At 52.8% G+C, this 24075-nt stretch overlaps 1 protein-coding gene across 1 annotated transcript in view; it reads left to right on the top strand.

Moving 5' to 3' along the window:
* LOC144945539 (uncharacterized) overlaps positions 1-24075 on the top strand; it is a 127654-nt gene that overhangs the window by 23573 nt on the left and 80006 nt on the right. The gene's annotated exons all lie outside the window — the stretch shown is intronic.

Here is a 24075-nt window from a genome sequence, read left to right as displayed (position 1 = left end):
AGACTATTCATGGTTTACCTCATTGGGTCTGTTTTACGGAACATGAGGGTCATGTTTTGGCTTTATGCGGTAAGTAGTGCCATAAGGTGTGAATGAATCGACTGTGAGAACAATATTATTTACCATGTATTTTTTGTGTGTGCGTGTACGTGTGTACGTATGTATGTGTGTGTATGTGTGGGGAGCGGTAGTGTGCTACGAACCCGGCGAGCTGAGTTCGATTCCCACTCACAGCCACCAACACCAGTTACGAATCAGTTTAACAGATAGTAGGCTTTCGCGACCAATATAATCCATAAGAGGTGTTTTGGGTTAGATCGCGTAAATATATGAATGTGTCATTAAAAACCACCACCACCCGACACAGCCAACTCGTAAGGGTCGTCACGTAAACAGAACACGCCAATTCGTCACTAGTGTAGTAGGTTCCAGGACACTTGGACGACGTAGTCGGATGCACACTTATTTATTAACCACAATGTATATTACAGGCCGAGATATACAACACTTGAAGGGGTATCGGCCCCTTCACCCGTCTAACAGGGAGATCACACAATCTCTGTCACGGCTAGCCTACTCCTAGGTCCTCCACTACAGGGCTAGGGGAGGCTAGCTGACCCAGCTCTGGTTAAGCTGGGATTACGGCACCCTGAGTCCCCAGACCGGCTCTTACAAGAGCATCGGCTCTGGGCTCTCGGGGCCACGCCACTGGCTTGCCCTGGTCGGTCCTGAGAAGGACAACGATCCAGGGGAGTCCCAGGGCCTATCTAGCCGGTCTTCTTGCTTCGCTGGTTAAAGCTGAACACTGAACCCCGTGCCCTCCGGCTCACCGCCTTATATAGCAACTCCCCCACTGAGGGGTGGGGCCGTGGGGGATCCCAGCTCCGTGTTAGCCCCCCAGGCTAAACGGTGCGGACGTGGATGTAAGCGTCTCTTGGCGTACGGGCATAACCACGCCCAGTGTGTTTGTCGTGCTCCCATAACACCTCTACACTAGTACAGCACACCAGTGTGTTGGAGAGCCAAGCCACAACATTTACAATCTGAGTATGACATTTCGCCAGTTATTACAACTAGCTTCATCAGGCGACAGATAGATTTGTGGAGAAGTCGAACTGTTTCGTTCCTTATATAGAGGCGTAGATGTGGTAACCACACTTCTGCGCTCTTGTGCAAAGTGGGAGGGGGGGGGATTAATGAGTCAACATATATTATGCATGCGCATTATGCGAGCCCTTACATCTTGTCTTTCCTGTCTATTATGTGTATTAAACTAGCCGTACCAATGGTAATCCTTATTAAAGTATGGTGCCCTTTATAGGTGTTGTGACTGAATCGGAGACACTAAGAGTTGGAGGCACTCTGTTTATTAACACGCACCAACGGGTTAACACTTCCAAATGACCTGTCTATAGTCGACCACGGTTCTCATGTGGTGAAGACGGAGATGATGGTGAAGAATCCAGCAGCGTGACGAGGATCCCACTCCAAGTGACAGTCCCGAGGTCCCCTCTCGGGGCCCTTCTTATGCTGTCAGCATGGCCTGGCTCCGCCCCCGGCCACGCCCCCTTTCTAGAACCTACCCGCGGATTCCTGGTGTGGCCCTTACGTGACCTTTCCCCTAGATCCCCCTCTGGTGTATCACCTGGCCTGCTGCTGTCAGAGCTGATGTAAGCTGCAGATCCCCTTCCCCACCAGCAGCCAGCGCTATGCTGCTACACATAGCTAATTCTATGTCACTACATAGACATGCATTTAAATAATGTATTTTTGATGTTCTTTGGTTCTTTTGGTAAAGTCACGTAGATAGAAAAAGAATAATAAAAATAAAGTGAATAAAAATTAAATAATAATACTGTAGCCTGGTTCTTAATCGAAGTGAGTGTACTGATAGTCTATAATGTAGACTGTAGCCTGGTTATTAAGTTTGGTGAGTGTACTGGCAGTCTATAATGTAGACTGTAGCCTGAAATTTAAAAAAATAATTAAGCCACGACGTTTCGATCGCAACACAAGCAATCGTCATCAGGAAAAGGGGGGTTAGCCTCTAAAGGCAAACTGTTTATAGAGGTTTGGAGATGGGCGTAGCCCAAGTGTCTCACGCAGCACTAAGGTGGTAGCTATCCAAACGGTTAAAGTTATTTTGATTTCTTTCAATTTCGACAGATTCTATAATTAGTCTTGGCCGGTAGTAGCTAGTTTTGCACAAAACTTCAACATTATCAAAATCAATTGAGTGTCCTTGTTGGCACACGTGTTCTGCTACTGTTGATAGTTGAATTTGGGAGAATTTATTATTTATCTGATGTTATTTTAGTCTCGTGCTGATCATTCGTCCTGTTTGCCCAACATCACATTTACCACACGTGCCGTTAATCCTGTACACACCTTCTGTTGATAGCTTCGGTAATACATATTTTGTACCATATATTAATTTCTGTATTTTATGTACCATGCAAAATCTGAGTAGGATTTTTTGTTTTTCCAAACATCTGGCTAGTTTATCACTTACTCCCGTAATGTACGGTATTTTGATTGTTTTGATAACTTGGGCAGTTTCAATGCTCTTGTATTTGGTTTGGGTTTGGTATTCAATGCCCTGTTGATTTGTGCATCATTGCAATCGTTCATTTGCAGCGCTTCTTTAACATGTTGAATTTCTTATTATTTGGTTCTTTCGGTTATGTCACGTCTAAAGATAAAATAATAAATTAAATTAAATAATAGAATACGACGTTTCGATTGCAACACAAACGTCGTATTCTATTATTTAATTTAATTTATTATTGTATCTTTAGACGTGACTAAAGATAAAAAAAGAACCAAATAATAATTCCTGCAGTCACGAAAGTTCTAAAATTAAGATTAAACCACTTCTACGGGGAAGTTTTAAGCTTATCTTTTTTCTCTCTCTCTGGCGACTTGTTTTCTCTGCCTGTGTCCTCTTTAGAATGTTCACACTTAAATTCTAACTTAGCAATCTTTGAAATACGTAATCAACCAGGCTATGCGTTAATTGTGTGTTGACCGACCCTCTGTGTTGTATTACATTACATTTCGATATTTTACTAGGTTATTTAATTTTAGTGTGTCTTTCTCCTGATTTTCAGGCTTGCTTGCCGTGCCATCGTACTTGCAGCACCACGTTTTGTGGACCACTCATTGATATGCTAATTTTTTCTCTAACCCCCCTCCCTCTCTTTGCCTCCGCCCCCCCCCCCCCTCTGTCTATTTAAGGCCACCCCACAGAGACGATCACCCCTCTCTGTTACCTGTGTTGCTCTCGCTATGTATGTATCTTGGTGATATCTGTCTGCTAATATGTCTGTCTATAGTTTTCTGGTTAGATATTATGCCGCTATTTCATTATACCTGATGATGATTGCTTGTGTTGCAATCGAAACGTCGTATTCTATTATTTAATTTAATTTATTATTTTATGTTTAGACGTGACTTAACCGAAAGAACCAAATAATAATTCCTGCAGTCACGAAAGTTCTAAAATTAATGTTGAATTTCACTTCTCAGACTGTCACCATCTGACACTTTCTTAGCTCGATGAATGAGCGACTTGTTAAGAGAAGATTTCTGTGCGGGGTGATGGTGTGACTGCATTCAGATAGGCGTCAGTATGCGTTTTCTTTTGGTAAACACTTTGTTATTTTACCATTTCTACCCCGTCCGAGCAGAATATCCAGAAATGGTAGAGTTCTGTCAGCTTCCACTTCCATGGTGAACTGGATGGATGGGTTTTGCGAGTTGAGATGATTTAGAAATGCGTTCAGTGTATCTTTGCCGTGTGGCCAGACCATCAATGTGCCATCCACATATCTAAACCAAGCAGATGGTTTTAGTGTGCTTGAAGCTATTGCTTTTGTTTCAAAATCTTCCATGTACAAGTTCGCTATCACAGGAGACAAAGGAGAGCCCATTGCTGCGCCTTCCTTTTGTTTATAGAAGTTACCTTGCCACAAGAAGTAAGTGTTCTTTAGACAGTGTTCAGCGAGTCTTGAGATATATTTTCTAAATCTTTGTTCGTTACCCGAGTGTCGAGTAATTAAATTGACTCATTGACCGGGACCCTCGTGAACAGAGAGGTCACATCAAAACTTACGAGAATATCATTAGGGTTAAGTGTAATATATTTAATTATACTTACGAGATGTTCAGAGTTTTTTTTTAATGAACGACGAGGTCCTACCGATGTAGGGCTGTATTTGTGTCGTTATGTATTGTGCTAATTTGTACGTGGCAGTGCCTCAGTGCCTATTGTACTAACTATGGGTCTTAATGGGACATCAGGTTTGTGAATTTTTGATAGCCCATAAAGTCTTGGTGGTTTTGATGCCCTTGGACAAGTTCAAAGGGCTCGCATAATGTACATGCATAATGTACGGTGCCTCAGTCACCCCCCCCCCCCCCCACATTGTGCAAGAGCGCAGCTGCGTGGTCAACACATCAAGGACTCTATATACAGTGAGGGAAAAAAGTATTTGATCCCCTGCTGATTTTGTACGTTTGCCCACTGACAAAGAAATGATCAGTCTATAATTTTAATGGTATGTTAATTTGAACAGTGAGAGACAGAATAACAACAACAAAATCCAGAAAAACGCATGTCAAAAAGTTTTAGAAATTGATTTGCATTTTAATGAGGGAAATAAGTATTTAACCCCTCTGCAAAACATGACTTAGTACTTGGTGGTAAAACTCATGTTGGCAATCACATAGGTGAGACGTTTCTTGTAGTTGGCCACCAAGTTTGCACGCATCTCAGGAGGGATTTTGTCCCACTCCTCTTTGCAGATCTTCTCCAAGTCATTAAGGTTTCGAGGTTGACGTTTGGCAACTCGAACCTTCAGCTCCCTCCACAGATTTTCTATGGAATTAAGGTCTGGAGACTGGCTAGACCACTCCAGGACCTTAATGTGCTTCTTCTTGAGCCACTCCTTTGTTGCCTTGGCCGTGTGTTTTGGGTCATTGCCATACTGGAATACCCATCCACGACCCATTTTCAATGCCCTGGCTGAGGGAAGGAGGTTCTCACCCAAGATTTGACGGTGCATGGCCCCGTCCATCGTCCCTTTGATGCGGTGAAGTTGTCCTGTCCCCTTAGCAGAAAAACACCCCAAAAGCATAATGTTTCCACCTCCATGTTTGACGGTGGGGATGGTGTTCTTGGGGTCATAGGCAGCATTCCTCCTCCTCCAAACACGACGAGTTGAGTTGATGCCAAAGAGTTCCATTTTGGTCTCATCTGACCACAACACTTTCACCCAGTTGTCCTCTGAATCATTCAGATGTTCATTGGCAAACTTCAGATGGGCATGTATATGTGCTTTCTTGAGCAGGGGGACCTTGTGGGCGCTGCAAGATTTCAGTCCTTTACGGCGTAGTGTGTTACCAACTGTTTTCTTGGTGACTATGGTCCCAGCTGCCTTGAGATCATTGACAAGATCCTCCCGTGTAGTTCTGGGCTGATTCCTCACCGTTCTCATGATCATTGCAACTCCACGAGGTGAGATTTTGCATGGAGCCCCAGGCCGAGGTAGATTGACAGTTCTTTTGTGTTTCTTCCATTTGCGAAAAATCGCACCAACTTGTCACCTTCTCACCAAGCTGATTGGCGATGGTCTTGTAGCCCATTCCAGCCTTGTGTAGGTCTACAATCTTGTCTCTGACATCCTTGGAGAGCTCTTTGGTCTTGGCCATGGTGGAGAGTTTGGAATCTGATTGATTGCTTTTGTGAACAGGTGTTTTTTATACAAGTGTAGTGGTGATACGCGCTGGGGTAGGGATCGTGTGCCAGCGCGTAGTGATTGGCTGTGTGTGTTGGTGACGCGCGCTGACGGTGAAGGATCAGGGGTCAGCGCGGGGTCAGGGGTTATGAGGCAGTGATTGGTTGGGTATCAGTGACGCGCGCTGACAGCGATGGGATCCTGGGGCAAGCGCGCGGGGATTGGTCAACTAAGGGGGATGCTCACGTCGAGGTCCGCATACGCTCCGTCTCCCGTGAGTGGGGGCTATATAAGGTGGTGCGCACAGGCGCACGGGGAGCGAGTGACCAGCGAAGACTGAAGACGGAGGAGGAAGAGATAGGGCCCTGCGGTACCTAGTCCTGCTGTCCTGTAGGGGCCGGGGCTCTGTGTGACCCAGAGGCGGAACCCTGGGACCCGGGGCCGAGCGTCCGTGAGAGGGCCGGCCCTTGGGACTCAGAGGTTGTGGCCCACGCCCAAGCTGGGGTGGGCCTGTAGGCTCCACGGACGTTACGGGGCAGAGTGCAGTGTGAGCATGCAGTGTGAGCCATAGTAACTACACGTGTCAAGTGAAGTGTGTGTAGTCAGAGGCATAGTAACTACACGTGTCAAGTGAAGTGTGTGTAGTCAGAGGAATAGTGACCACACGTGTCAAGTGAAGTGTGTGTAGTCAGAGGAATAGTGATCACACGTTGTATCGTGACAAGTCAAGGTTTAATAAAAAGTGTGCTACCCGTCAAGTGGTTTCCTGCCGTCATTCCAATACTTCAACTGGCGTCAGAAGTGAAACAGTCTTCCAGGCATGGATACAAGGAAGACCCGTCGGACTCACGGGATTGACCGCGAGGATAACCTTGACGACTCGGGCCAGCTGGCATCGGGGGGAGAGGACGACGAAATGCCGACGCCGCAGGTTCCGCCGAGGGCGCCGGACGAGCGACTGGGGACCGATGCCGTACTCCGCGAGGCGCACTCCCGTCTGGCAGAGCTGCTGCTCGCCGCCACGTCCATCCTGGCGGAAATCAGCACGTCGGGAGGAGCGGGGACGTCGGCGGACATTCAACAGGGTCACCCCGCAGATTCCCGCCAAAATGACTGGGCAATTCCCGCCATTTCAACTCCGCGGACATCTTTTGGCGGGAACGGCGAGCACCACGTGACGGCGGTTCTCCAAGCGCGCCCGCTTACGTCATCAACGCGCGCTGCGGACCGCCATCAGCCACCCGCCATTGGGGCCGCCATCTCGCACACCGACGGTGCGGTGGAGAGGAACCACGAGGCAGAGGACGACTTCATCTTTCAACAGCGCCTTCCCACATTGTCAGCCTTCAAGGCGGAAGGCGGGGACTGGGGCGCATTCCAGCGCAGGTTTCTGGCGCATCAGGAAATGTCCGCCTGGTCCGACGCTACGGCGCTGCGGGCACAGCCTGCCATGTTGGACGACAACGCGCTCGCGGCCTTCACGTCCGCACAGAGGTCGGACCGCTCCACGCTTAAGGCTGCGCTGGGTCTCATGGCCAAGGTCTACGGACCTCCCTCGGCGTGTCGCCATCACTTTTACGCCCGGCGGAAGGCGGACACGGAGACCACGCTCGCCTACCGCACGGCGTTGTTGGCTCTCGCCGACGCCGCGTTTTCTCGTATGGACGAGGAGGGCCAGGACGCGATGGTCTTGGAGCAACTGCTCAAGTTGGCGCAGGACCTGGGGGTCCCCATCAACACGGCCGACGAGGTCGATATTTCTTCTTTGCGGGTCGCAACAAGTATACAGGCGCACGAGGTCCTCCAGCGTAAACAGGGGGTCGTCTGCAATGCTGCCGTGGCCTCAGCTCCGGGCCCGGTGGTCACCGAGCCCCAAGTCGTCAGCCCACGAGAGGAGGCGTTCACCGCGGGACGACCGGGGGACTGGATGTCGGGGGGTCGTTCGCCTCTGCGATCGGCCCGCAAGCTGGAGCAACCGAGATCTCCGACGACCCTCATCACGTGTTACAACTGCGGCCTCCGGGGCCACGTGGCGTCCGGTTGCCGCGCTCCACGTCAGCGCGCCATGGGACCTCGGCTGGACGACGACCAAGGCCCCAAGTCATCCCTACTAACCCCGGCAAGTCGCGGCGCTTCACATGCTCGGCCTACATGCACGACACACATGGGCCGTCGCGTTGCGGCGGAGGAGAGCCGGTTAGAGATCGGAAATTCGGTTCGGCGAGGGGGGTTCGTGCGGGACCAAGGGGACATTAAATGGTCGGAGTTGGGGCACAGGATAGTGGCTGCGTCGGCGGGATCATCGGTCGTTATGGGATTCATTGACGGGGTCGAGGTCAGGGTGTTAGTGGACACGGGGGCGTCGGCGACTATTATATCGGACCTCATTTACAACATTCTCTCCGTCCAATGTCGACCTCTGCTCCTGGTGGACGTGCCATTTTACGCGGCTAATGGGGGCTCGTTGGGCATCGTCGGTCAGATTAGGGCGTCCATTTGCATTGGAGATATCAAATTGTCGGGACCCGTTTTCGTTTCTTCTTCCTTGGCGGTTCCTTGTCTGTTGGGCACAGATTTTTTGGCTAAAATGCCCGTTAAAATTCTCATCGATCAGCGTTGCATTGAACTACCATCGGGTCGCCGTATTTCATTTTTGACGAACCCTACCGAAATTCGGACGGCGTGCGCTACGATACAAGCGCTGGCGACACAGACCATGCACGTGCCCCCGGGTTTACAGATGTTAATTCCCCTTCGGTTGAGGAAACAATGGGTGGGGGGAGACCTCGGAACAGAGCATGCTTTTGGGTCCTTCAAATAGGGCTGTCGGAGGTCTCGATTTGTCGGTGGCTCACACTTTGGTTCGGGCTGACAAGGACCCGTTCGTGATGGTTTTAAACGCTGGGTCGCGGCCGGCCGTTATTCAGCAGGGCACTGTGCTAGCTCACGCGGCACGGGTCCCTGCGGAAGAGCGGCTGGTTGCGCATGTTGATCCAAGCCCGACGCAGAACAATCCAGTGAGGGAGGACCTTGAATGGGTCGATTCGCTGTGCGCGGACTCGAACGATTTGTCAACGGTACAGTTGCGTGCGCTGCGTGCGTTGCTGATAGAATTTTCTGATGTGTTCAGTAAGCATAAATATGACATTGGGTGCACGGACCTGTTGCGCCACCATATTGAAACAGGCGATGCGGCACCGGTCAGGCTAAATCCCTTCCGGCTGAGTCCTGCTGAGAAGGAACACGTTCAGTCGGCCGTCAACGATATGCTGGCGGCCGACATTATTTTGCCTTCTTCCAGTCCTTGGGGAGCACCTATTGTGCTGGTTAAAAAGCAAGACGGGTCCTTGCGATTTTACGTAGATTTCCGTCGCCTGAATAAAATCTCCGTGGCTGACGCGTATCCGCTCCCCAGAATGGACGAGTCCCTCGATGCATTGTCTGGTGCGCGATATTTTTCTACTCTTGATTTATTATCGGGATTCTGGCAGCTGCAACTCGACGACGAGTCTAAACCTAAGACAGCATTTTGGACTCCAGGGGGCCTATTCCAGTTTAACCGGTTACCCATGGGACTTCACTCCGCTCCCGCGACGTTTCAGCGCCTTATGGAATTGGTTTTGTCGGGCTTGCAATGGGATACTTGCTTGATTTACCTTGACGATGTCATTGTTTTCAGTAAAACGTTTGAGGAACACCTCCAGCGATTGAGAGGGGTGTTCTTGCGAATGTGATCGGCTAAATTAAAGTTTAAACGGCCAAATGCCACCTTCTTCGTAAGTCCGTGAGATACTTAGGCCACATTGTCGATTCTTCGGGGATCTCTACCGATCCCGCGAAGACGGACTGTGTCAGTTCATGGCCAACGCCCACGTCGGTTTCGGACGTGCGCAGTTTCATCGGTTTTGCTTCTTACTACCGCCGATTCGTTGAGCATTTTGCCACCATTGCAAAACCCTTGCACGCTCTAACGGCAAAAGGAGTCAAGTTCCGATGGGGACCAGAGGAGGAGGCCGCGTTCTGCTCCCTCCGGGACGCCTTGGTGGGTGCCCCGCCCTTGCGTTATCCTGACTTTACAAGTCCCTTCTTGCTAGACACGGATGCTAGCAACACGGGCATTGGGGGGGTGCTCTCACAGGTCGTTGGGGGAGTCGAAAGGGTGGTCGCCTATGGTAGCAGGGTCTTGTCGCCGGCGGAGCAGCGCTACTGCGTCACCCGTCGCGAGTTGCTTGCTATTGTTTTTTTTGTACAGCAATTTAGACCGTATCTCTATGGCCGTCACTTTACGGTCCGGACGGACCACGCGGCGCTTCAGTATTCATTGAGGGTCGCCCAACCCTCGGGCCAATTGTCACGGTGGTTGTATGTCCTCCAGGACTATCAGTTCACGACCACATACCGTAAGGGGTTGCACCACACTAACGCCAATGCCCTGTCGCGATTGTCGCCTTGTCACAAATGTGCGTGCTTAATGGGATCGGCGCGCTGTAAACCGCCAGCTGCGGAAAGTATGGGGGCGTTGGCTGCGACCGCGGATGCACCAATCGGGGATGTTCCCGCTACCCCTGAGGGAGAGGACTCGCTGCTCTCACTGTCGCTGATTGAGTGGGGCCGTCTCCAAATGGCTGACATCTCCCTGCTAGCGTTGCGCCGCAGGGTGGGGGGTCCCGAGGAGGGCCGGGAGCGAACTGGCTCCTGGGTACTTAAGCAGGGCCTGTTAATGAGATGGGACAATTTGTCCCGGCGGCACGCACTCGTGGTGCCTTCCGCTGTGCGGGGGAAAGTTGTCCTGGCCGCACATGAACGCCTCTTGCATTTGGGAGTAAACAAAACGCTTGCTCTGCTTCAGCGTGACTATTATTGGCCGGGGATGGGGAGTGATGTGGTGAATATTCTAAAGGGGTGTGTTGATTGCGCCAGACGGAAACCGCCGCCCATGGCATCAAATCCACCGCTGCAATCTATTCAGGTCTCGCGCACTAACGAGCTCGTTGCGCTCGATATTTTGGGGCCTTTTCCAGTCACGCCTAGGGGTAATAAGTACCTGTTGGTTGGTGTCGAATACTTTACCCGGTGGCCTATGGCGTGGCCACTCGCCAACCAGTCGGCGGCGGCTGTGACGGACGCCTTTGTGCAGGGCTACGTCCTGGACAAGGGGGCTCCCGAACGCTTGCTGACCGACCAAGGGAAACATTTTTCAAGTAAATTGCTGCAAGAGGTGTGCGACCTATTGGGTACTAAGAAGGTGCGTACCTCCCCGTACCACCCACAGACGGACGGGATGGTGGAGCGACTCCACAGGACTTTGACTTCTATGCTGTGCCAGCAGGTGTGTGAGGCACATGTTGATTGGGACCTGCAGGTCCCGGGGGTCCTCGCCGCGTATAGAATGGCCCCCCATGCAGCAACGGGATTTTCCCCATTCTATCTGATGTATGGTCGGGAAGCCGACCCGCCCATGGAAACGCAGCTGGGACTGTCCACACCACGAACAAATTCGAAATTGGCAGAACATATTAAATTTAACATTCATAAGCTGACCGAGGCACGGGAGGCCGCACGGCTTAATTTGCGGGCTCGCCAAATTGCCAACGAGCAGTTGCGTGCACGGAAGGTGTCCGTGCACGACTGGAAACCAGGCGATAGGGCCTGGCTGCACTGCCCTCAGGCACCTTTGGCTACGTCGCCTAAATTGTTGAAGCCATGGCGGGGACCCGTGGAGGTCGTGCGGGTTGCACGCCCCCAGTGTGTTCAAATAAAATGGGGAAAGCGCCGTTGGTACGTCCACCCCTCCCGACTGAAACCGTTCTCGCCTCCATATGGCCTCCCTTTGTGTCGTGAGGGCCGAGCATGTGACGTGACCGACGACCCAAGGGGGGAAATGTCTCCGCCTGATCCTCACATGTCTCCGCTTGATCCGCTCCCAGGTGTCTCGGAACTGACAGCTGCCAACCACCGGCGGCCGGATCCTCGCGGCGCGGCCGGTCCTTCCAGGCCCGATCCGCACCGTCCAGGGCTGCCGGAGCCACCGGACGGTCGTCAGCGTCCCGTCCCATATGATGGACCGGCCAGGCGGACTCGCGCTAAGTCGCGCTACTTTTCATGACCAACCGAATGAGGAGCCGATGCGGCCGGAGCGCCTCGTCACTGCGTTCCTCATCCGCTCGACCGCTCTATCACCCCGGTGGAGGAGCGAGCGGAGGGGGGAGGGATCAATAGTCACAGAGACACTGGACACGTTCATTTTCTGGGATTTGCTTTTAGTGTGTTGTTCGTCGGGCTGTACATAACTTGTTGTCTAGGTGTTGTGTGTTGTTGTTGACTTTTATTGTGTTGGTTGTCGGTTTGTACATAGGTTGTTGTCGGGTGTTGTGTCGTTGTGTTGTTGTTGTTGCGTTACGGGGCACACATGGGGGGTGGGGTTTTTGTTGTGTTGACGTTGTGTTGTGTTGTTTAGCAGCCGGGCCGGCTGCGAGCTATTTGGGAGGGGGTGATGTAGTGGTGATACGCGCTGGGGTAGGGATCGTGTGCCAGCGCGTAGTGATTGGCTGTGTGTGTTGGTGACGCGCGCTGACGGTGAAGGATCAGGGGTCAGCGCGGGGTCGGGGGTTATGAGGCAGTGATTGGTTGGGTATCAGTGACGCGCGCTGACAGCGATGGGATCCTGGGGCAAGCGCGCGGGGATTGGTCAACTAAGGGGGATGCTCACGTCGAGGTCCGCATACGCTCCGTCTCCCGTGAGCGGGGGCTATATAAGGTGGTGCGCACAGGCGCACGGGGAGCGAGTGACCAGCGAAGACTGAAGACGGAGGAGGAAGAGATAGGGCCCTGCGGTACCTAGTCCCGCTGTCCTGTAGGAGCCGGGGCTCTGTGTGACCCAGAGGCGGAACCCTGGGACCCGGGGCCGAGCGTCTGTGAGAGGGCCGGCCCTTGGGACTCAGAGGTTGTGGCCCACGCCCAAGCTGGGGTGGGCCTGTAGGCTCCACGGACGTTACGGGGCGGAGTGCAGTGTGAGCATGCAGTGTGAGCCATAGTAACTACACGTGTCAAGTGAAGTGTGTGTAGTCAGAGGCATAGTAACTACACGTGTCAAGTGAAGTGTGTGTAGTCAGAGGCATAGTAACTACACGTGTCAAGTGAAGTGTGTGTAGTCAGAGGAATAGTGACCACACGTGTCAAGTGAAGTGTGTGTAGTCAGAGGAATAGTGACCACACGTTGTATCGTGACAAGTCAAGGTTTAATAAAAAGTGTGCTACCCGTCAAGTGGTTTCCTGCCGTCATTCCAATACTTCACAAGTAACAAGCTGAGATTCGCAGCACTCCTTTTAAGAGTGTGCTCCTAATCCCAGCTCGTTACCTGTATAAAAGACACGTGGGAGCCAGAAATCTTTCTGATTGAGAGCGGGTCAAATACTTATTTCCCTCATAAAAATGCAAATCAATTTATAACATTTTTGAAATGAGTTTTTCTGGATGTTTTTGTTGTTATTCTGTCTCTCACTGTTCAAATAAACCTACCATTAAAATTATAGACTGATCATTTCTTTGTCAGTGGGCAAACGTACAAAATCAGCAGGGGATCAAATACTTTTTTCCCTCACTGTAAGGAACGAAACAGTAAGACTTCTCCACAAATCTGGTGGTCACCTGATTAAGCTAGTTGTAATTACTGCCAAAACGTCGTACTCAGATTGTAAATGTTGTGGCTTGGCTCTCCAATACTGTACTAGTGTAGTAGAGTTCACGACTCTTGGACGCCGGAGTTGGAGGCACACGGGTTTATTACACACAGCACGGTTGTGGCATACAACTCTAGAGGGGGTGTCGGCCCCCTCACCCGGCTAGCTGGGGATATACGCGCTAGCTACTTTCTAGCCTGCCTAATAGTCCTCCTCTAACGGGCTAGGGGAGGCTATCTGGCCCGACACTGGTAAGTCGGGCCCGGTACCCTGAGTCCCAGACCAGCGCTGACAGGAGCACCGGCTCTGGATCTCGGGACCACACCGCTGGCTCGGTCCTGTTCGCCCTGATAAGGACGGCGAACCAGGGGAGTCCAGGGCTCTAGCTAAGACGTCTTCAGTCTTCACTGGTTAGCTTCACAAGAACCCCGAGCCCTCCGATACATCCCCTTTTATACCCAACCCCCCGCTGAGGGGTGGGGCCCCCCGGGCCCCCCCGGGTGCCTGGCGCGGACGTCGTAGAGAGCACCTCCCCTGTGCACTCACGTAGCCCCGCCCACTGTGTTTGTTTGCCCTAAGCTGCCATGCATAACGGGCTCTCTCTCTAACACCCCTACATCACCCCCCCCCCCCCCCCCGCATAGCTTGCAGCCGTCCCGGCTGCCAACACAGAAAAAAACGACAATAAAAGCGCATTTACCCCCTGACCGCGCGTGTGCCTCACTATTTTTCAACAATAACAAGAACAACAACAAGAACACAACAAGAACGCAACAGCGAGAAGAGAAACAACCCGACGCACCCCCCCCGAATAAATACGAATTCCGTAAATACGGCCTATATACAATTTGCAGGGAATCCACCACACACACAACACATGGCGAACCCAACATATGTACATCCAATGAGCAGGGAACACACCACACACACAACACACAATGAACACAACCTATGTACACTTCTTCCGGCCTCACAACAGTCTGCGCATTTTAGCGCGCGTCCTTGCAGCGGGCCCCTCACACGGGGTAACCCCGGGTGGCGGACCGTCAGGTGGCAACTGTCCGTCTTGGAGTGAGTCCTCATCCGACGCCGCTTGACCCTTGGCCTCCCCAGGAGGGGTGATCGGGCGTGAGCCCGTCACTCCTGATGCACCCGGAGGTGGCACAGCCGGCAAGGCATTAGATGAGAGCGACGGAGACGGACCCAGTGAGTCGGTCGACCCCCCACATGTTTGGCCACGCGTGTGTGAAGTGGGGATGTGTACCGCAACGAAGGGTTTTAATCTAGAGGGGTGCACGAACCACCGCCGCTTCCCCCATTTGATGCACACGCACTGCGGCCGCAAAACCTCGACCACCTCCACAGGGCCCCGCCACGGTCGCACCAGCTTAGAGGAGGTTGCAAGTGGCACCTGGGGACAGTGCAGCCATGCCTTGTCCCCCGGCTTCCACTGCAGCATGTGCGCCCGACCCAGTCTGAGCCGCTCATTTGCTTTCTGACGGAGGTCAGAGTTTTGCATGGCAGCATCCCGTGCCTCTGTTAATTTGGCCAGATTAAATTTTACATGGTCAGCCAATTTAGTTTTTCCCTGCGGCGCGGGGATCTGCAGCTGGGCACGAACAGGCGGGTCAGGTTCGCGGCCGTACATGAGGTAGAAGGGGGAAAATCCTGTAGCTGCATGGGGGGCCATTCGGTATGCCGCCAAGACCCCTTGAATTTGCAGGTCCCAATCGGTCTGTGAGTCCAAAACCTGCTGTGACAATATTGACGTGATGGTGCGATGTAGACGCTCGACCATCCCGTCAGTTTGCGGGTGATACGGGGAGGTACGAATTTTCTTCGTGCCTAGGAGCTCACAGACTTGTTGGAGTAGTTTGCCGGAAAAATTTCTGCCCTGGTCGGTCAGCAGCCGCTCCGGAGCACCTTTGTCTAGGACATATCCCTGAACAAAGGCCTCCACGATGGCTGCTGCTGACTGGTTGGCAAGGGACCAGGCCATAGGCCAGCGCGTAAAATACTCCACACCAGTCAACAAATATCTATTGCCCCTGGGGGTGGCGGGGAATGGGCCCAAAATATCCAGCGCGACAAGCTCATTTATTCTGGACACTTTGATTGATTGCAAGGGTGGGTTAGACTCCCGTGCCGGCGGTTTTCGTTGCGCGCACCGAGGGCATGACCCCAATAAATCCCCGACATCCCTCGTCATGCCTGACCAAAAAAAATCAAGTTGTAGCAAGGCGAGGGTCTTTTGGGTCCCCAGGTGTAGGAGGCGCTCGTGAGCGGCCCACACCACCTTGCCCCGCAACCCAGAAGGGACCACCAGCCGGTGTCGATGGGATTTCCCGTCCCAATGCATCAGCAGACCTTGCACCATTTCCCATGCGCTGTCACCACCCCTCCCCCGCCCAGCACCGTCGACGCGACGACGCCACCCGAGGAGGGAGGTATCCTCCATCTGGAGGCGCCCCCATTCAGTGACGGGCAACCCCAACAGGGAATCTTTTCCCTGTTATATGATCGAATTAGTAATCAATGTTTTGTCGTCGTCGGCGGCCGCCAAGACCGGAACCGATATGTCCCCCGGAGGCCTGAAACGTCCAGACCCCAGGAGGTATGCACATTCGGAGGTGGTTGGCATGCGCGACAGAGCATCCGCATTGGTGTGGCGAACGCCCTTACGGTAGGTGGTTTCAAAATCAAAGTCCTGGAGAATCTCCAACCATCGAGACAATTGTCCCGATGGTTGTTGAACTCACAGGGCGTACTGTAGTGCCGCATGATCTGTGCGGACGGTGAAATGCCGACCGTACAGATATGGGCGATACTGTTGGATGAAATAGACAATTGCCAACAGTTCCCGACGGGTGACACAATATCTCTGCTCCGCAGGAGACAACACCCGACTACCGTACGCGACCACCCGTTCCACGCCGTCAACCACCTGGGAAAGCATGCCCCCAATACCCGTGTTGCTCGCATCGGTGTCAAGCAAAAAGGGCTTAGAAAAATCGGGGTAAACCAAGGGAGGAGCTTTCACCAGAGCGTCCCGAGCGGAGCGGAAAGCAGCCTCCTCCTCCTGTCCCCAGTGGAACCGAACCTCTTTTGACGTTAAAGCGTGTAGGGGTTTCGCAATCGTCGCAAAATCCGCGACAAACCGTCGGTAATAGGACGCGAAGCCAATGAAACTCCTGACCTCCCCCACTGAGGTGGAAGTCGGCCAGGAGCTGACGCACTGCGTTTTGGCGGGATCGGTAGCAATACCTGAGCGTCCCACGATGTGTCCCAAATAACGCACCGATTCGCGTAATAGATGACATTTTTGGGGATTGAATTTCAAATTAGCAGCCCGCATCTTTTGGAAAACCGCCCGCAACCTCTGGAGATGTTCGTCAAATGTTTTACCAAAGACGATAACGTCATCCAAATAAATCAAGCACGAGTCCCATTGCAATCCAGCCAAAACTAATTCCATCAAATGCTGGAAAGTTGCTGGCGCTGAGTGGAGTCCCATCGGCAACCGGTTGAATTGGAACAGGCCGTGCGGTGTACGGAAAGCAGTTTTTGGCTTTGAATCATCGTCCAGAGGAAGCTGCCAGAATCCCGAAAGTAAATCCAATGTGGAGAAGAATCGCGCTCCCGCCAAGGCGTCAAGCGATTCGTCCATCCGTGGGAGCGGGTATGCGTCGGCCACCGAAATTTTAAGGCGCCGACAATCAACGCAAAACCGCAACGAGCCATCCTGTTTCTTAACTAGGACGATCGGCGCTCCCCAAGGGCTGGTGGAAGGAGAAATGATGTCGGCGGCTAACATGTCATCAACAGCCGATTTGACATGGTCCTTTTCGGCGGGACTTAACCGAAAAGGATTCTGGCGTATCGGCGTGCTGTCACCCGTATCAATATGGTGATGCAGCAGATGGGTGCAGCCCAAATCGTATTTGTCCCGACTGAAAACGTCGGAAAATTCCCGCAGTAGTGCTTTAAGTTGGTGACGCTCTGAATTTTACAGGTCCGTCGATCCCGCACAAAGCGCCTCGAGCCACCCTTCATCGCTGTCCGAATGTGGTCGCGGCGCAGAGACAGCGCTCACGTGATTCGCGACGGGTTCCTCACAGGGCACCGGCATTGCGTGAGCAAGCACGGTCCCCTGTGAGACCACCACCGTCTGCGAGCCCACATTGAGGACCGCGATGAAGGGGTCTCCGTCCCCTCTTACTATGGTCTGGGCCGGAAGTAAATGAGGTTCACTAACCCCGGCCCTAGACGGCCCCAGCAGAACCGCCTGGGCCCCAATGCCCTTAGCGAAGGGCCGCCGAAGTTTCAAAGGAATCAACATTTGTGCCCCCGGAGGAACGTGCACCGTTCTATCTACGAACGCCGGCACCGTCGCGAACGCCGTCCGACTCGTAACGGGGGATGGCAGAAACGCCATGCGTCGGCCCGACGGGAGCTCAATGCATCCCTGGTCGATTAATATCCTAATCGGCATTTTGGCCAGGAAGTCCGTCCCCAGCAGGCACGGAACCGCCAGCGAGGAGGAAACAAAAATCGGCCCAGACAATTTAATATCCCCGACACAAATTTGGGCTCGAATTTGTCCAATGATGCCAAGTGAGCCCCCATTCGCAGCATAGAATGGCACGTTAACGGGCATCAAAGGACGGCTCTGGACAGGGAGAATATTGTAAATCAATTCCGAAATAATGGTCGCCGATGCTCCCGTATCGACCAGGATGCGCACCTCAACCCCGTCGATGTGCCCCACAACGGCCGACGACCCCGACGATGCGGCTACAACACGATGGGCCAACACGGACCACTGGCTGGGTTCGATATGAGTACCCAGAGTGGTGCGTGTTGGTGCGATGGTGCGCGATATCGACCCCCCATTCGCTGCGGTGTTTGAGTGTGTGACGGGCGTGTGCGTGGGCCAAACATGGGGGGTGCCGCGACTCGCCGGGTTATGATGATGGAGCTTGGGAAGAGGACGGCGTCCCGTCGAGGTGTCGTCCCCCGCTGCCAAGGAGAGCGGCACCCCGAGGCGACATGGCCCCGGATGCCGCAGTTGTAACAGCGCGGGAGCGCTGGCGATGGTGATGGATGGTCGAGATGGCTCGAACCGCCCCGGTCCGCCCGTACTCCCGCTCCCTGCTGCCGTTGATGGTCGATGGCGCAAATCTCTTCCGCCGGGAGGGTGGCTGCATCCACGGCACGCCCGCTCGCCGCCTTGCTGGCCTTCCGTCGTTGCGCGAGCAGGTTTGCGTGAATGAGTCGTGCCGCTTGGAGGGAGCACATCTCCGCGTCGTCTTGTGCGATGATGACGATATCCAGGTCGTCCGCCAGCAGGAGTATCTTTTCCGTAACCATGGCGTCGACCCCTTCGATGTCCATCCGTGGAAAGGCCGCCTTCGCCAGTGCCAGGAGGCTTGTGCGGTACGCCAGGGGCGACTCCTTTGCCCCCCGCTGGCGATCGTAAAAGAGTTGGCGACAGTCCGACGGCGGACCGTATACTGCAGCCAGCAGCTGCATCGCCGTCTGCAGCGTGGAGCGCCTCTCCTTCGGTGCCGATGTTAGAGTGGCGATGGCGTCGCTGTCGAGGAGTGCCGGCAGCGCGCGGAGAGCCTCGGCGTCCGTCCACTGCGCCATTTCCTGGTGAGCGAGGAAGCGCCGCTGGAAGCCGCCCCAGTCGCCTTCCTCGCCCACAAATTCTTTGAGTGGAGGTAGTCGCTGATGTAACGCAGCGGCTGCCGTGGAAGGTCGCACTCCCCTGTCCCCCTCACCCGGCTCTGCCTCGGCGCGAACAACCGATGGCATCGCCGGTCGCACCCGTGGTGACGTGTCGTCCGTTGGTGATGACGCGGCAGGTACTGTATGCCCGCCGTTGGACTCGATGCTCAACCCGGCCACGCCCTCAACAGCAGCTGCGGCGATGGCGGGATTTTCAAAGTGGTGCTCCGTCGAAATGGCGGGAAGGCGCTGTGGTCGCCGGCTGCCGTCGCCCCGTGGCGGTCCAGCAGCCCCCAGCTGTGTGATGTGGTCCAGCATGGCGGCAGCGGCGTACAGCAGCTCCGCCAGCTTAGCATGCGCCTCCCTCAGCCCCTCTGTCGACGGCTCTCCATTCTCCTATTGCTGCGGTGTGGACGCAACCGACCCCGACTGCTCCGTGTTTTCTTCAGCCGTCCCGGGCTCCCCGACTGCAACGGTGTCCTCCCCCTCCGGTACCCTGACTCGAGCTGTCCGGCGCGTGTCCATGTTCGTAGATCTTTACTTCTGACACCAGATGTAGTAGAGTTCACGACTCTTGGACGCCGGAGTTGGAGGCACACGGGTTTATTACACACAGCACGGTTGTGGCATACAACTCTAGAGGGGGTGTCGGCCCCCTCACCCGGCTAGCTGGGGATATACGCGCTAGCTACTTTCTAGCCTGCCTCCTAGTCCTCCTCTAATGGGGTCCTGGGAAATCCCTCAGCCTGGAAACATCATGGCACAAAGTGGGGATAACCCTGCTGAGGCTGCGGTGCCTCAAATATTGGAAGAGGTCACCCCCTGCGAGTGGCTGGCTGAGGTGCCATCTGTTGAGGACGTACTGAAGGTGAGACCAGGAAAAGCACCGGGCAGAGATGATCTCCCAAGCGAAATGCTCAGGGAGGGTGGCGTTTGTGCAAAAACTGCCCTATATGACATCATAACAACAGTCTGGACCACTGGACGGGTTCCGCAGGATTGGAAGGATGCACTGGTGGTCCCCCTCTTTAAGAAGGGGGACCGCACAGACTGTAACAACTACAGGGGCATCTCACTCCTCAGTGTGCCGGGAAAGGTCCTGGCAAGGATTATTCAACATCGCCTTGCTAGGCATGCTGAGGAGAGGCTTTCGGAGCCCCAATGCGGTTTCAGGCAGTCCTGCACAGATGCCATATTTTCTGTCCGTCTGCTACAGCAGAGGTGTAGGGAATTCCAACAAGACCTACATCTCTGCTTTATTGACCTGGTCAAGGCCTATGATACCATCAGTAGGCCTGAGCTCTGGGTTGTTCTTCGTTCTTTCGGAGTCCCTGACCCTCTGCTCATGATCATTAAGGACCTTCATGATGGTAAAACTACGTGGCAGGGAGTCAGAGCCTTTCCCTGTACACCTTGGGGTGCGACAGGGATGTCCTCTGGCTCCAACATTATTTAACATCTATTTTGACCGCGTAGTTCGTGAAGCCTTCAATAGCTGTACCGGGGGAATTTCCATTTGGTACAGATATAATGGGAGGCTGATCGACGCCCGGGTGCGATCAAGGGATGGCTCCCTATTGGTCAACCACGTTATGTATGCCGATGATTTGGTAATAGCTGCGCATTCAGAAGAGGAGTTGGAGACGCTGCTGCTGAGACTGGAGCGTGCCACTAAGAGGTGGGGCCTTACCATCAGCCCCACCAAAACTAAGCACCTGCCTGGGCATTTTGTACCATCGGACACTCCACCCCCACAACTCCCAATCGGTGATGGGGCAGTAGTGGAGAGAGTGGAGAGTTTCCCATACCTGGGCAGTGTGCTTATGACCGGCTCCAGTTTAACAGCAGAGGTCTCACTCCGAATCAGTCGAGCAGCAATATCTTTTCATCGGTTGCGTAACGCTGTGTGGAAGCTACCTGGTCTGTCGCTCCTCACGAAGCTTCAGGTCTTCTCGGCCACAGTCATTCACTCCCTTCTATACGCTTGCGAAACGTGGACCCCCCTAATGGAGCATCTTCGCCGGGTGGACACATTTAGGCTGGCCTGCCTACGGTCCATCCTGGGTTTAACCAGGCTGGATTGTGTGAGGAGCTCACAAATCCTTGAAAGATATGGGCAAAGTCCCATCAGTGAGCTCCTCCGGCAGGCAAGGCTGCGTTGGCTGGGTCATGTAGCCCGCATGCCCAGCCACCGCATGCCTAACAGCTTTTGTTCGGCCGGATCGAGGGGGCTAAACGGGCGCGGCACGGGCTAGAGAAGAGATGGAGTGATGTGGTACAGGAGGACGTGGAGCTGAGTGGGCTTGCCGATGACTGGTACCAGCGGTGTCAAGATCGGCCTTTGTGGAGAAAGCTCGTGAAGGACGCTACTGGGCAGTTGGAGGCAGTCGCCCTCCAACAACAACGGAGGGCGGAGGAGCGACGCTCACAACAACGAGCGGAGCGCCCGGTGGCTAAAGCACAGCAAGTTGGTACAGTAGGGAGCACAGGTGGTGCATCAGCCAGTCATCTCGGTCATCTCGGTCAGTCGACCCGTGGCACCTGGGTCTGCCCCGTGACCTCCTGCCAGCCGGCGTTCGACACTTCACGTGGCATCAAGGTGCACATGGCCTGGCACAAGCGTCGTGGTGACGTCACCGCCACTTAGTGGCGAATGGCGGTTGTTGTATGTGTTTGTATATGTGTTTTTGTGTGTATGTGTTTGTACGTGTGTGTGTATGTGTGTGTATGTGTGTACGTATGCGTACGTGTGTGTACGTTTGTATATGAGTGTATATGTGTGTACGTGTGTGTATACGTGTGTGTACGTGTTTGTACGTGTTTATATATGTATTTTGTGTGTATGTGTTTGTATATGTGTTTTTGTGTGTATGTGTTTGTATATGTGTTTTTGTGTGTATGTGTTTGTATGTGCGTGTTTGTATGTGTGTGTATGTGTGTACGTATGCGTACGTGTGTGTACGTGTGTATATGTGTGTATATATATGTGTGTGTGTTGTATGTGTGTGTGTATGTGTGTACGTGTGTTTACGTGTGTATGTCAGTATGTTTGTGCGTATATGTGTGTACGTGTGTGTATGTCAGTATGTGTGTGTGTATGTGTTTGTATGTTTGTATATGTGATTGTATGTGTGTGTACGTGTGTGTACGTGTGTACGCATGTGTATGTCAGTATGTGTGTGTGTATGTGTTTGTATGTGTGTGTATGTGTGTGTGTATGTACATGTGTGTGTGTATGTATATGTGTGTGTATGTAGGTGTGTGTATGTGTGTGTACGTGTGTGTTTGTGTGTATATGTGTGTATGCGTGTGCCAGCCCACGCGAGAGCTCTCCAATCCCATGAGCGATGACGATCAGAGCGGGACTCGGCCGACTGTGACTCGTGGACAGCGACAAGTGGACTCTCTCATCTCGTCCTCCATTACACAACAACCACCACAACAACAACAGCAGCATAGCTTGATACTAGCCTGAAGTCTCTTCCTTAACAGCAACAGCAGCAAGACGAACCGCCACGCTCCACGAGACACGGCAGCTGCTCTTTACAGAAGGCGAAAACACCCAGCCGAGTGACCCGGGTGAGTCCGAGTCCTTCTCCTGCTCCTTAAAATTAGTTCTGCTCAGCACGAGGAGCCACGCGAAGGCTCCAAACGTCGAGCAGCCAGCAACAAAGAGCACCCATCAAGTTTACGGAGCCACGGTAGCGTGATGTTAACCACCTCGCCAGGGATACAGGAGGACGTGGGTTCGATTCCGACACTCATGTCTGTCTTTCTCTCTCTTCCCGTGGTGGTCGCGTGGAGTTTTCTCCGGGTTACCCGGTGTTTCCCTCCACATTTAGAATCAATATCATGCGTGTAGAGTATTTGGCTGCGATACATTTCCACGTGATAATGATAAGCTTATTCGTTGAGCTATCATTCGTGGCCGGGTGGCTTCTGAAAAGAGCAGCATAGCTCAGTGGGCCTTACCTGGTAAAATTAAAAAAATGTGTTTAGTTAAAAATAGCGGGATTCTTGAATGGAGCGAGTTTTTATTATTATAGCATTGGGAGAGGATAAGAGACGATGATCGTGGTGATGGGAGGAGGGAATTCCGGAGTGCAGCAGTGCGAGGGAAGAAGCAGAGCGAGGGAAGTGAGGTGACATGTGGCAGAGATGCATAATTGATGAGTTCCATTTTTACCATTTAATGACTCTCTCATGACTCTCTTTCTCAACACGTGTTTAAATACTGTGTTGTGTGATGGCACTGCTCCATATATTACGGATGGCAGCGTTAAACTCATATGCTTAGGTTTTTTTCGGTAAAGTCACGTAGGTAAAACATCAAAATTAATAAAAATAAAATAAAATAATAAACCACGACGTTTCGGAGGCAACACAAGTCTCCGTCATCAGGTGGGACCGTCACAGCCAGATTAATTTTGATGTTTTACCTACGTGACTTTACCGAAAAAACCTAAGAATATGAATCCTTGCAGTTACGAAAGCTTCAAATCTAGAATTAGCGTTAAACTCGTTGACTCACCTCTCTAGCCCTTCTATAACATCACTCGAATCCACATCACTCACTCAGCTCTCTAGTCCTTCTAGAGCATCATTAGAGTTCACATCAGTCGATCAGCTCTCTAGCCCTTCTAGACCATCATTAGACACGCATAAGTTTTCAATTTACAGTATGTTTATTGTTTAAGGTAGAATGCATACCTTCTGTTTTAAGTGTAGCGGGGTACACCTGCAAATTAATCGGCCGGGTCAATAGATATTTGTATAGTGCCGTACAACAAGCGTACGTAAACTCACTGGCATTGCTGTTAGCATTGACTGGGGCTCCATGGTCCATATCTTGTCGACACCCTCTGATCAGCGTTTTTTTTTAACAAACCCGACTCTCCTGATGAGACGACACTCATCAGAATCAGAA

This window comes from Lampetra fluviatilis, chromosome 38, assembly GCF_964198595.1.
Source record: "Lampetra fluviatilis chromosome 38, kcLamFluv1.1, whole genome shotgun sequence".
Classification (NCBI taxonomy): Eukaryota; Metazoa; Chordata; class Hyperoartia; order Petromyzontiformes; family Petromyzontidae; genus Lampetra; species Lampetra fluviatilis.
The sequence above is the reverse complement of the archived record's forward strand: the minus strand, read 5'-3'. Positions and strand labels throughout refer to the sequence as shown.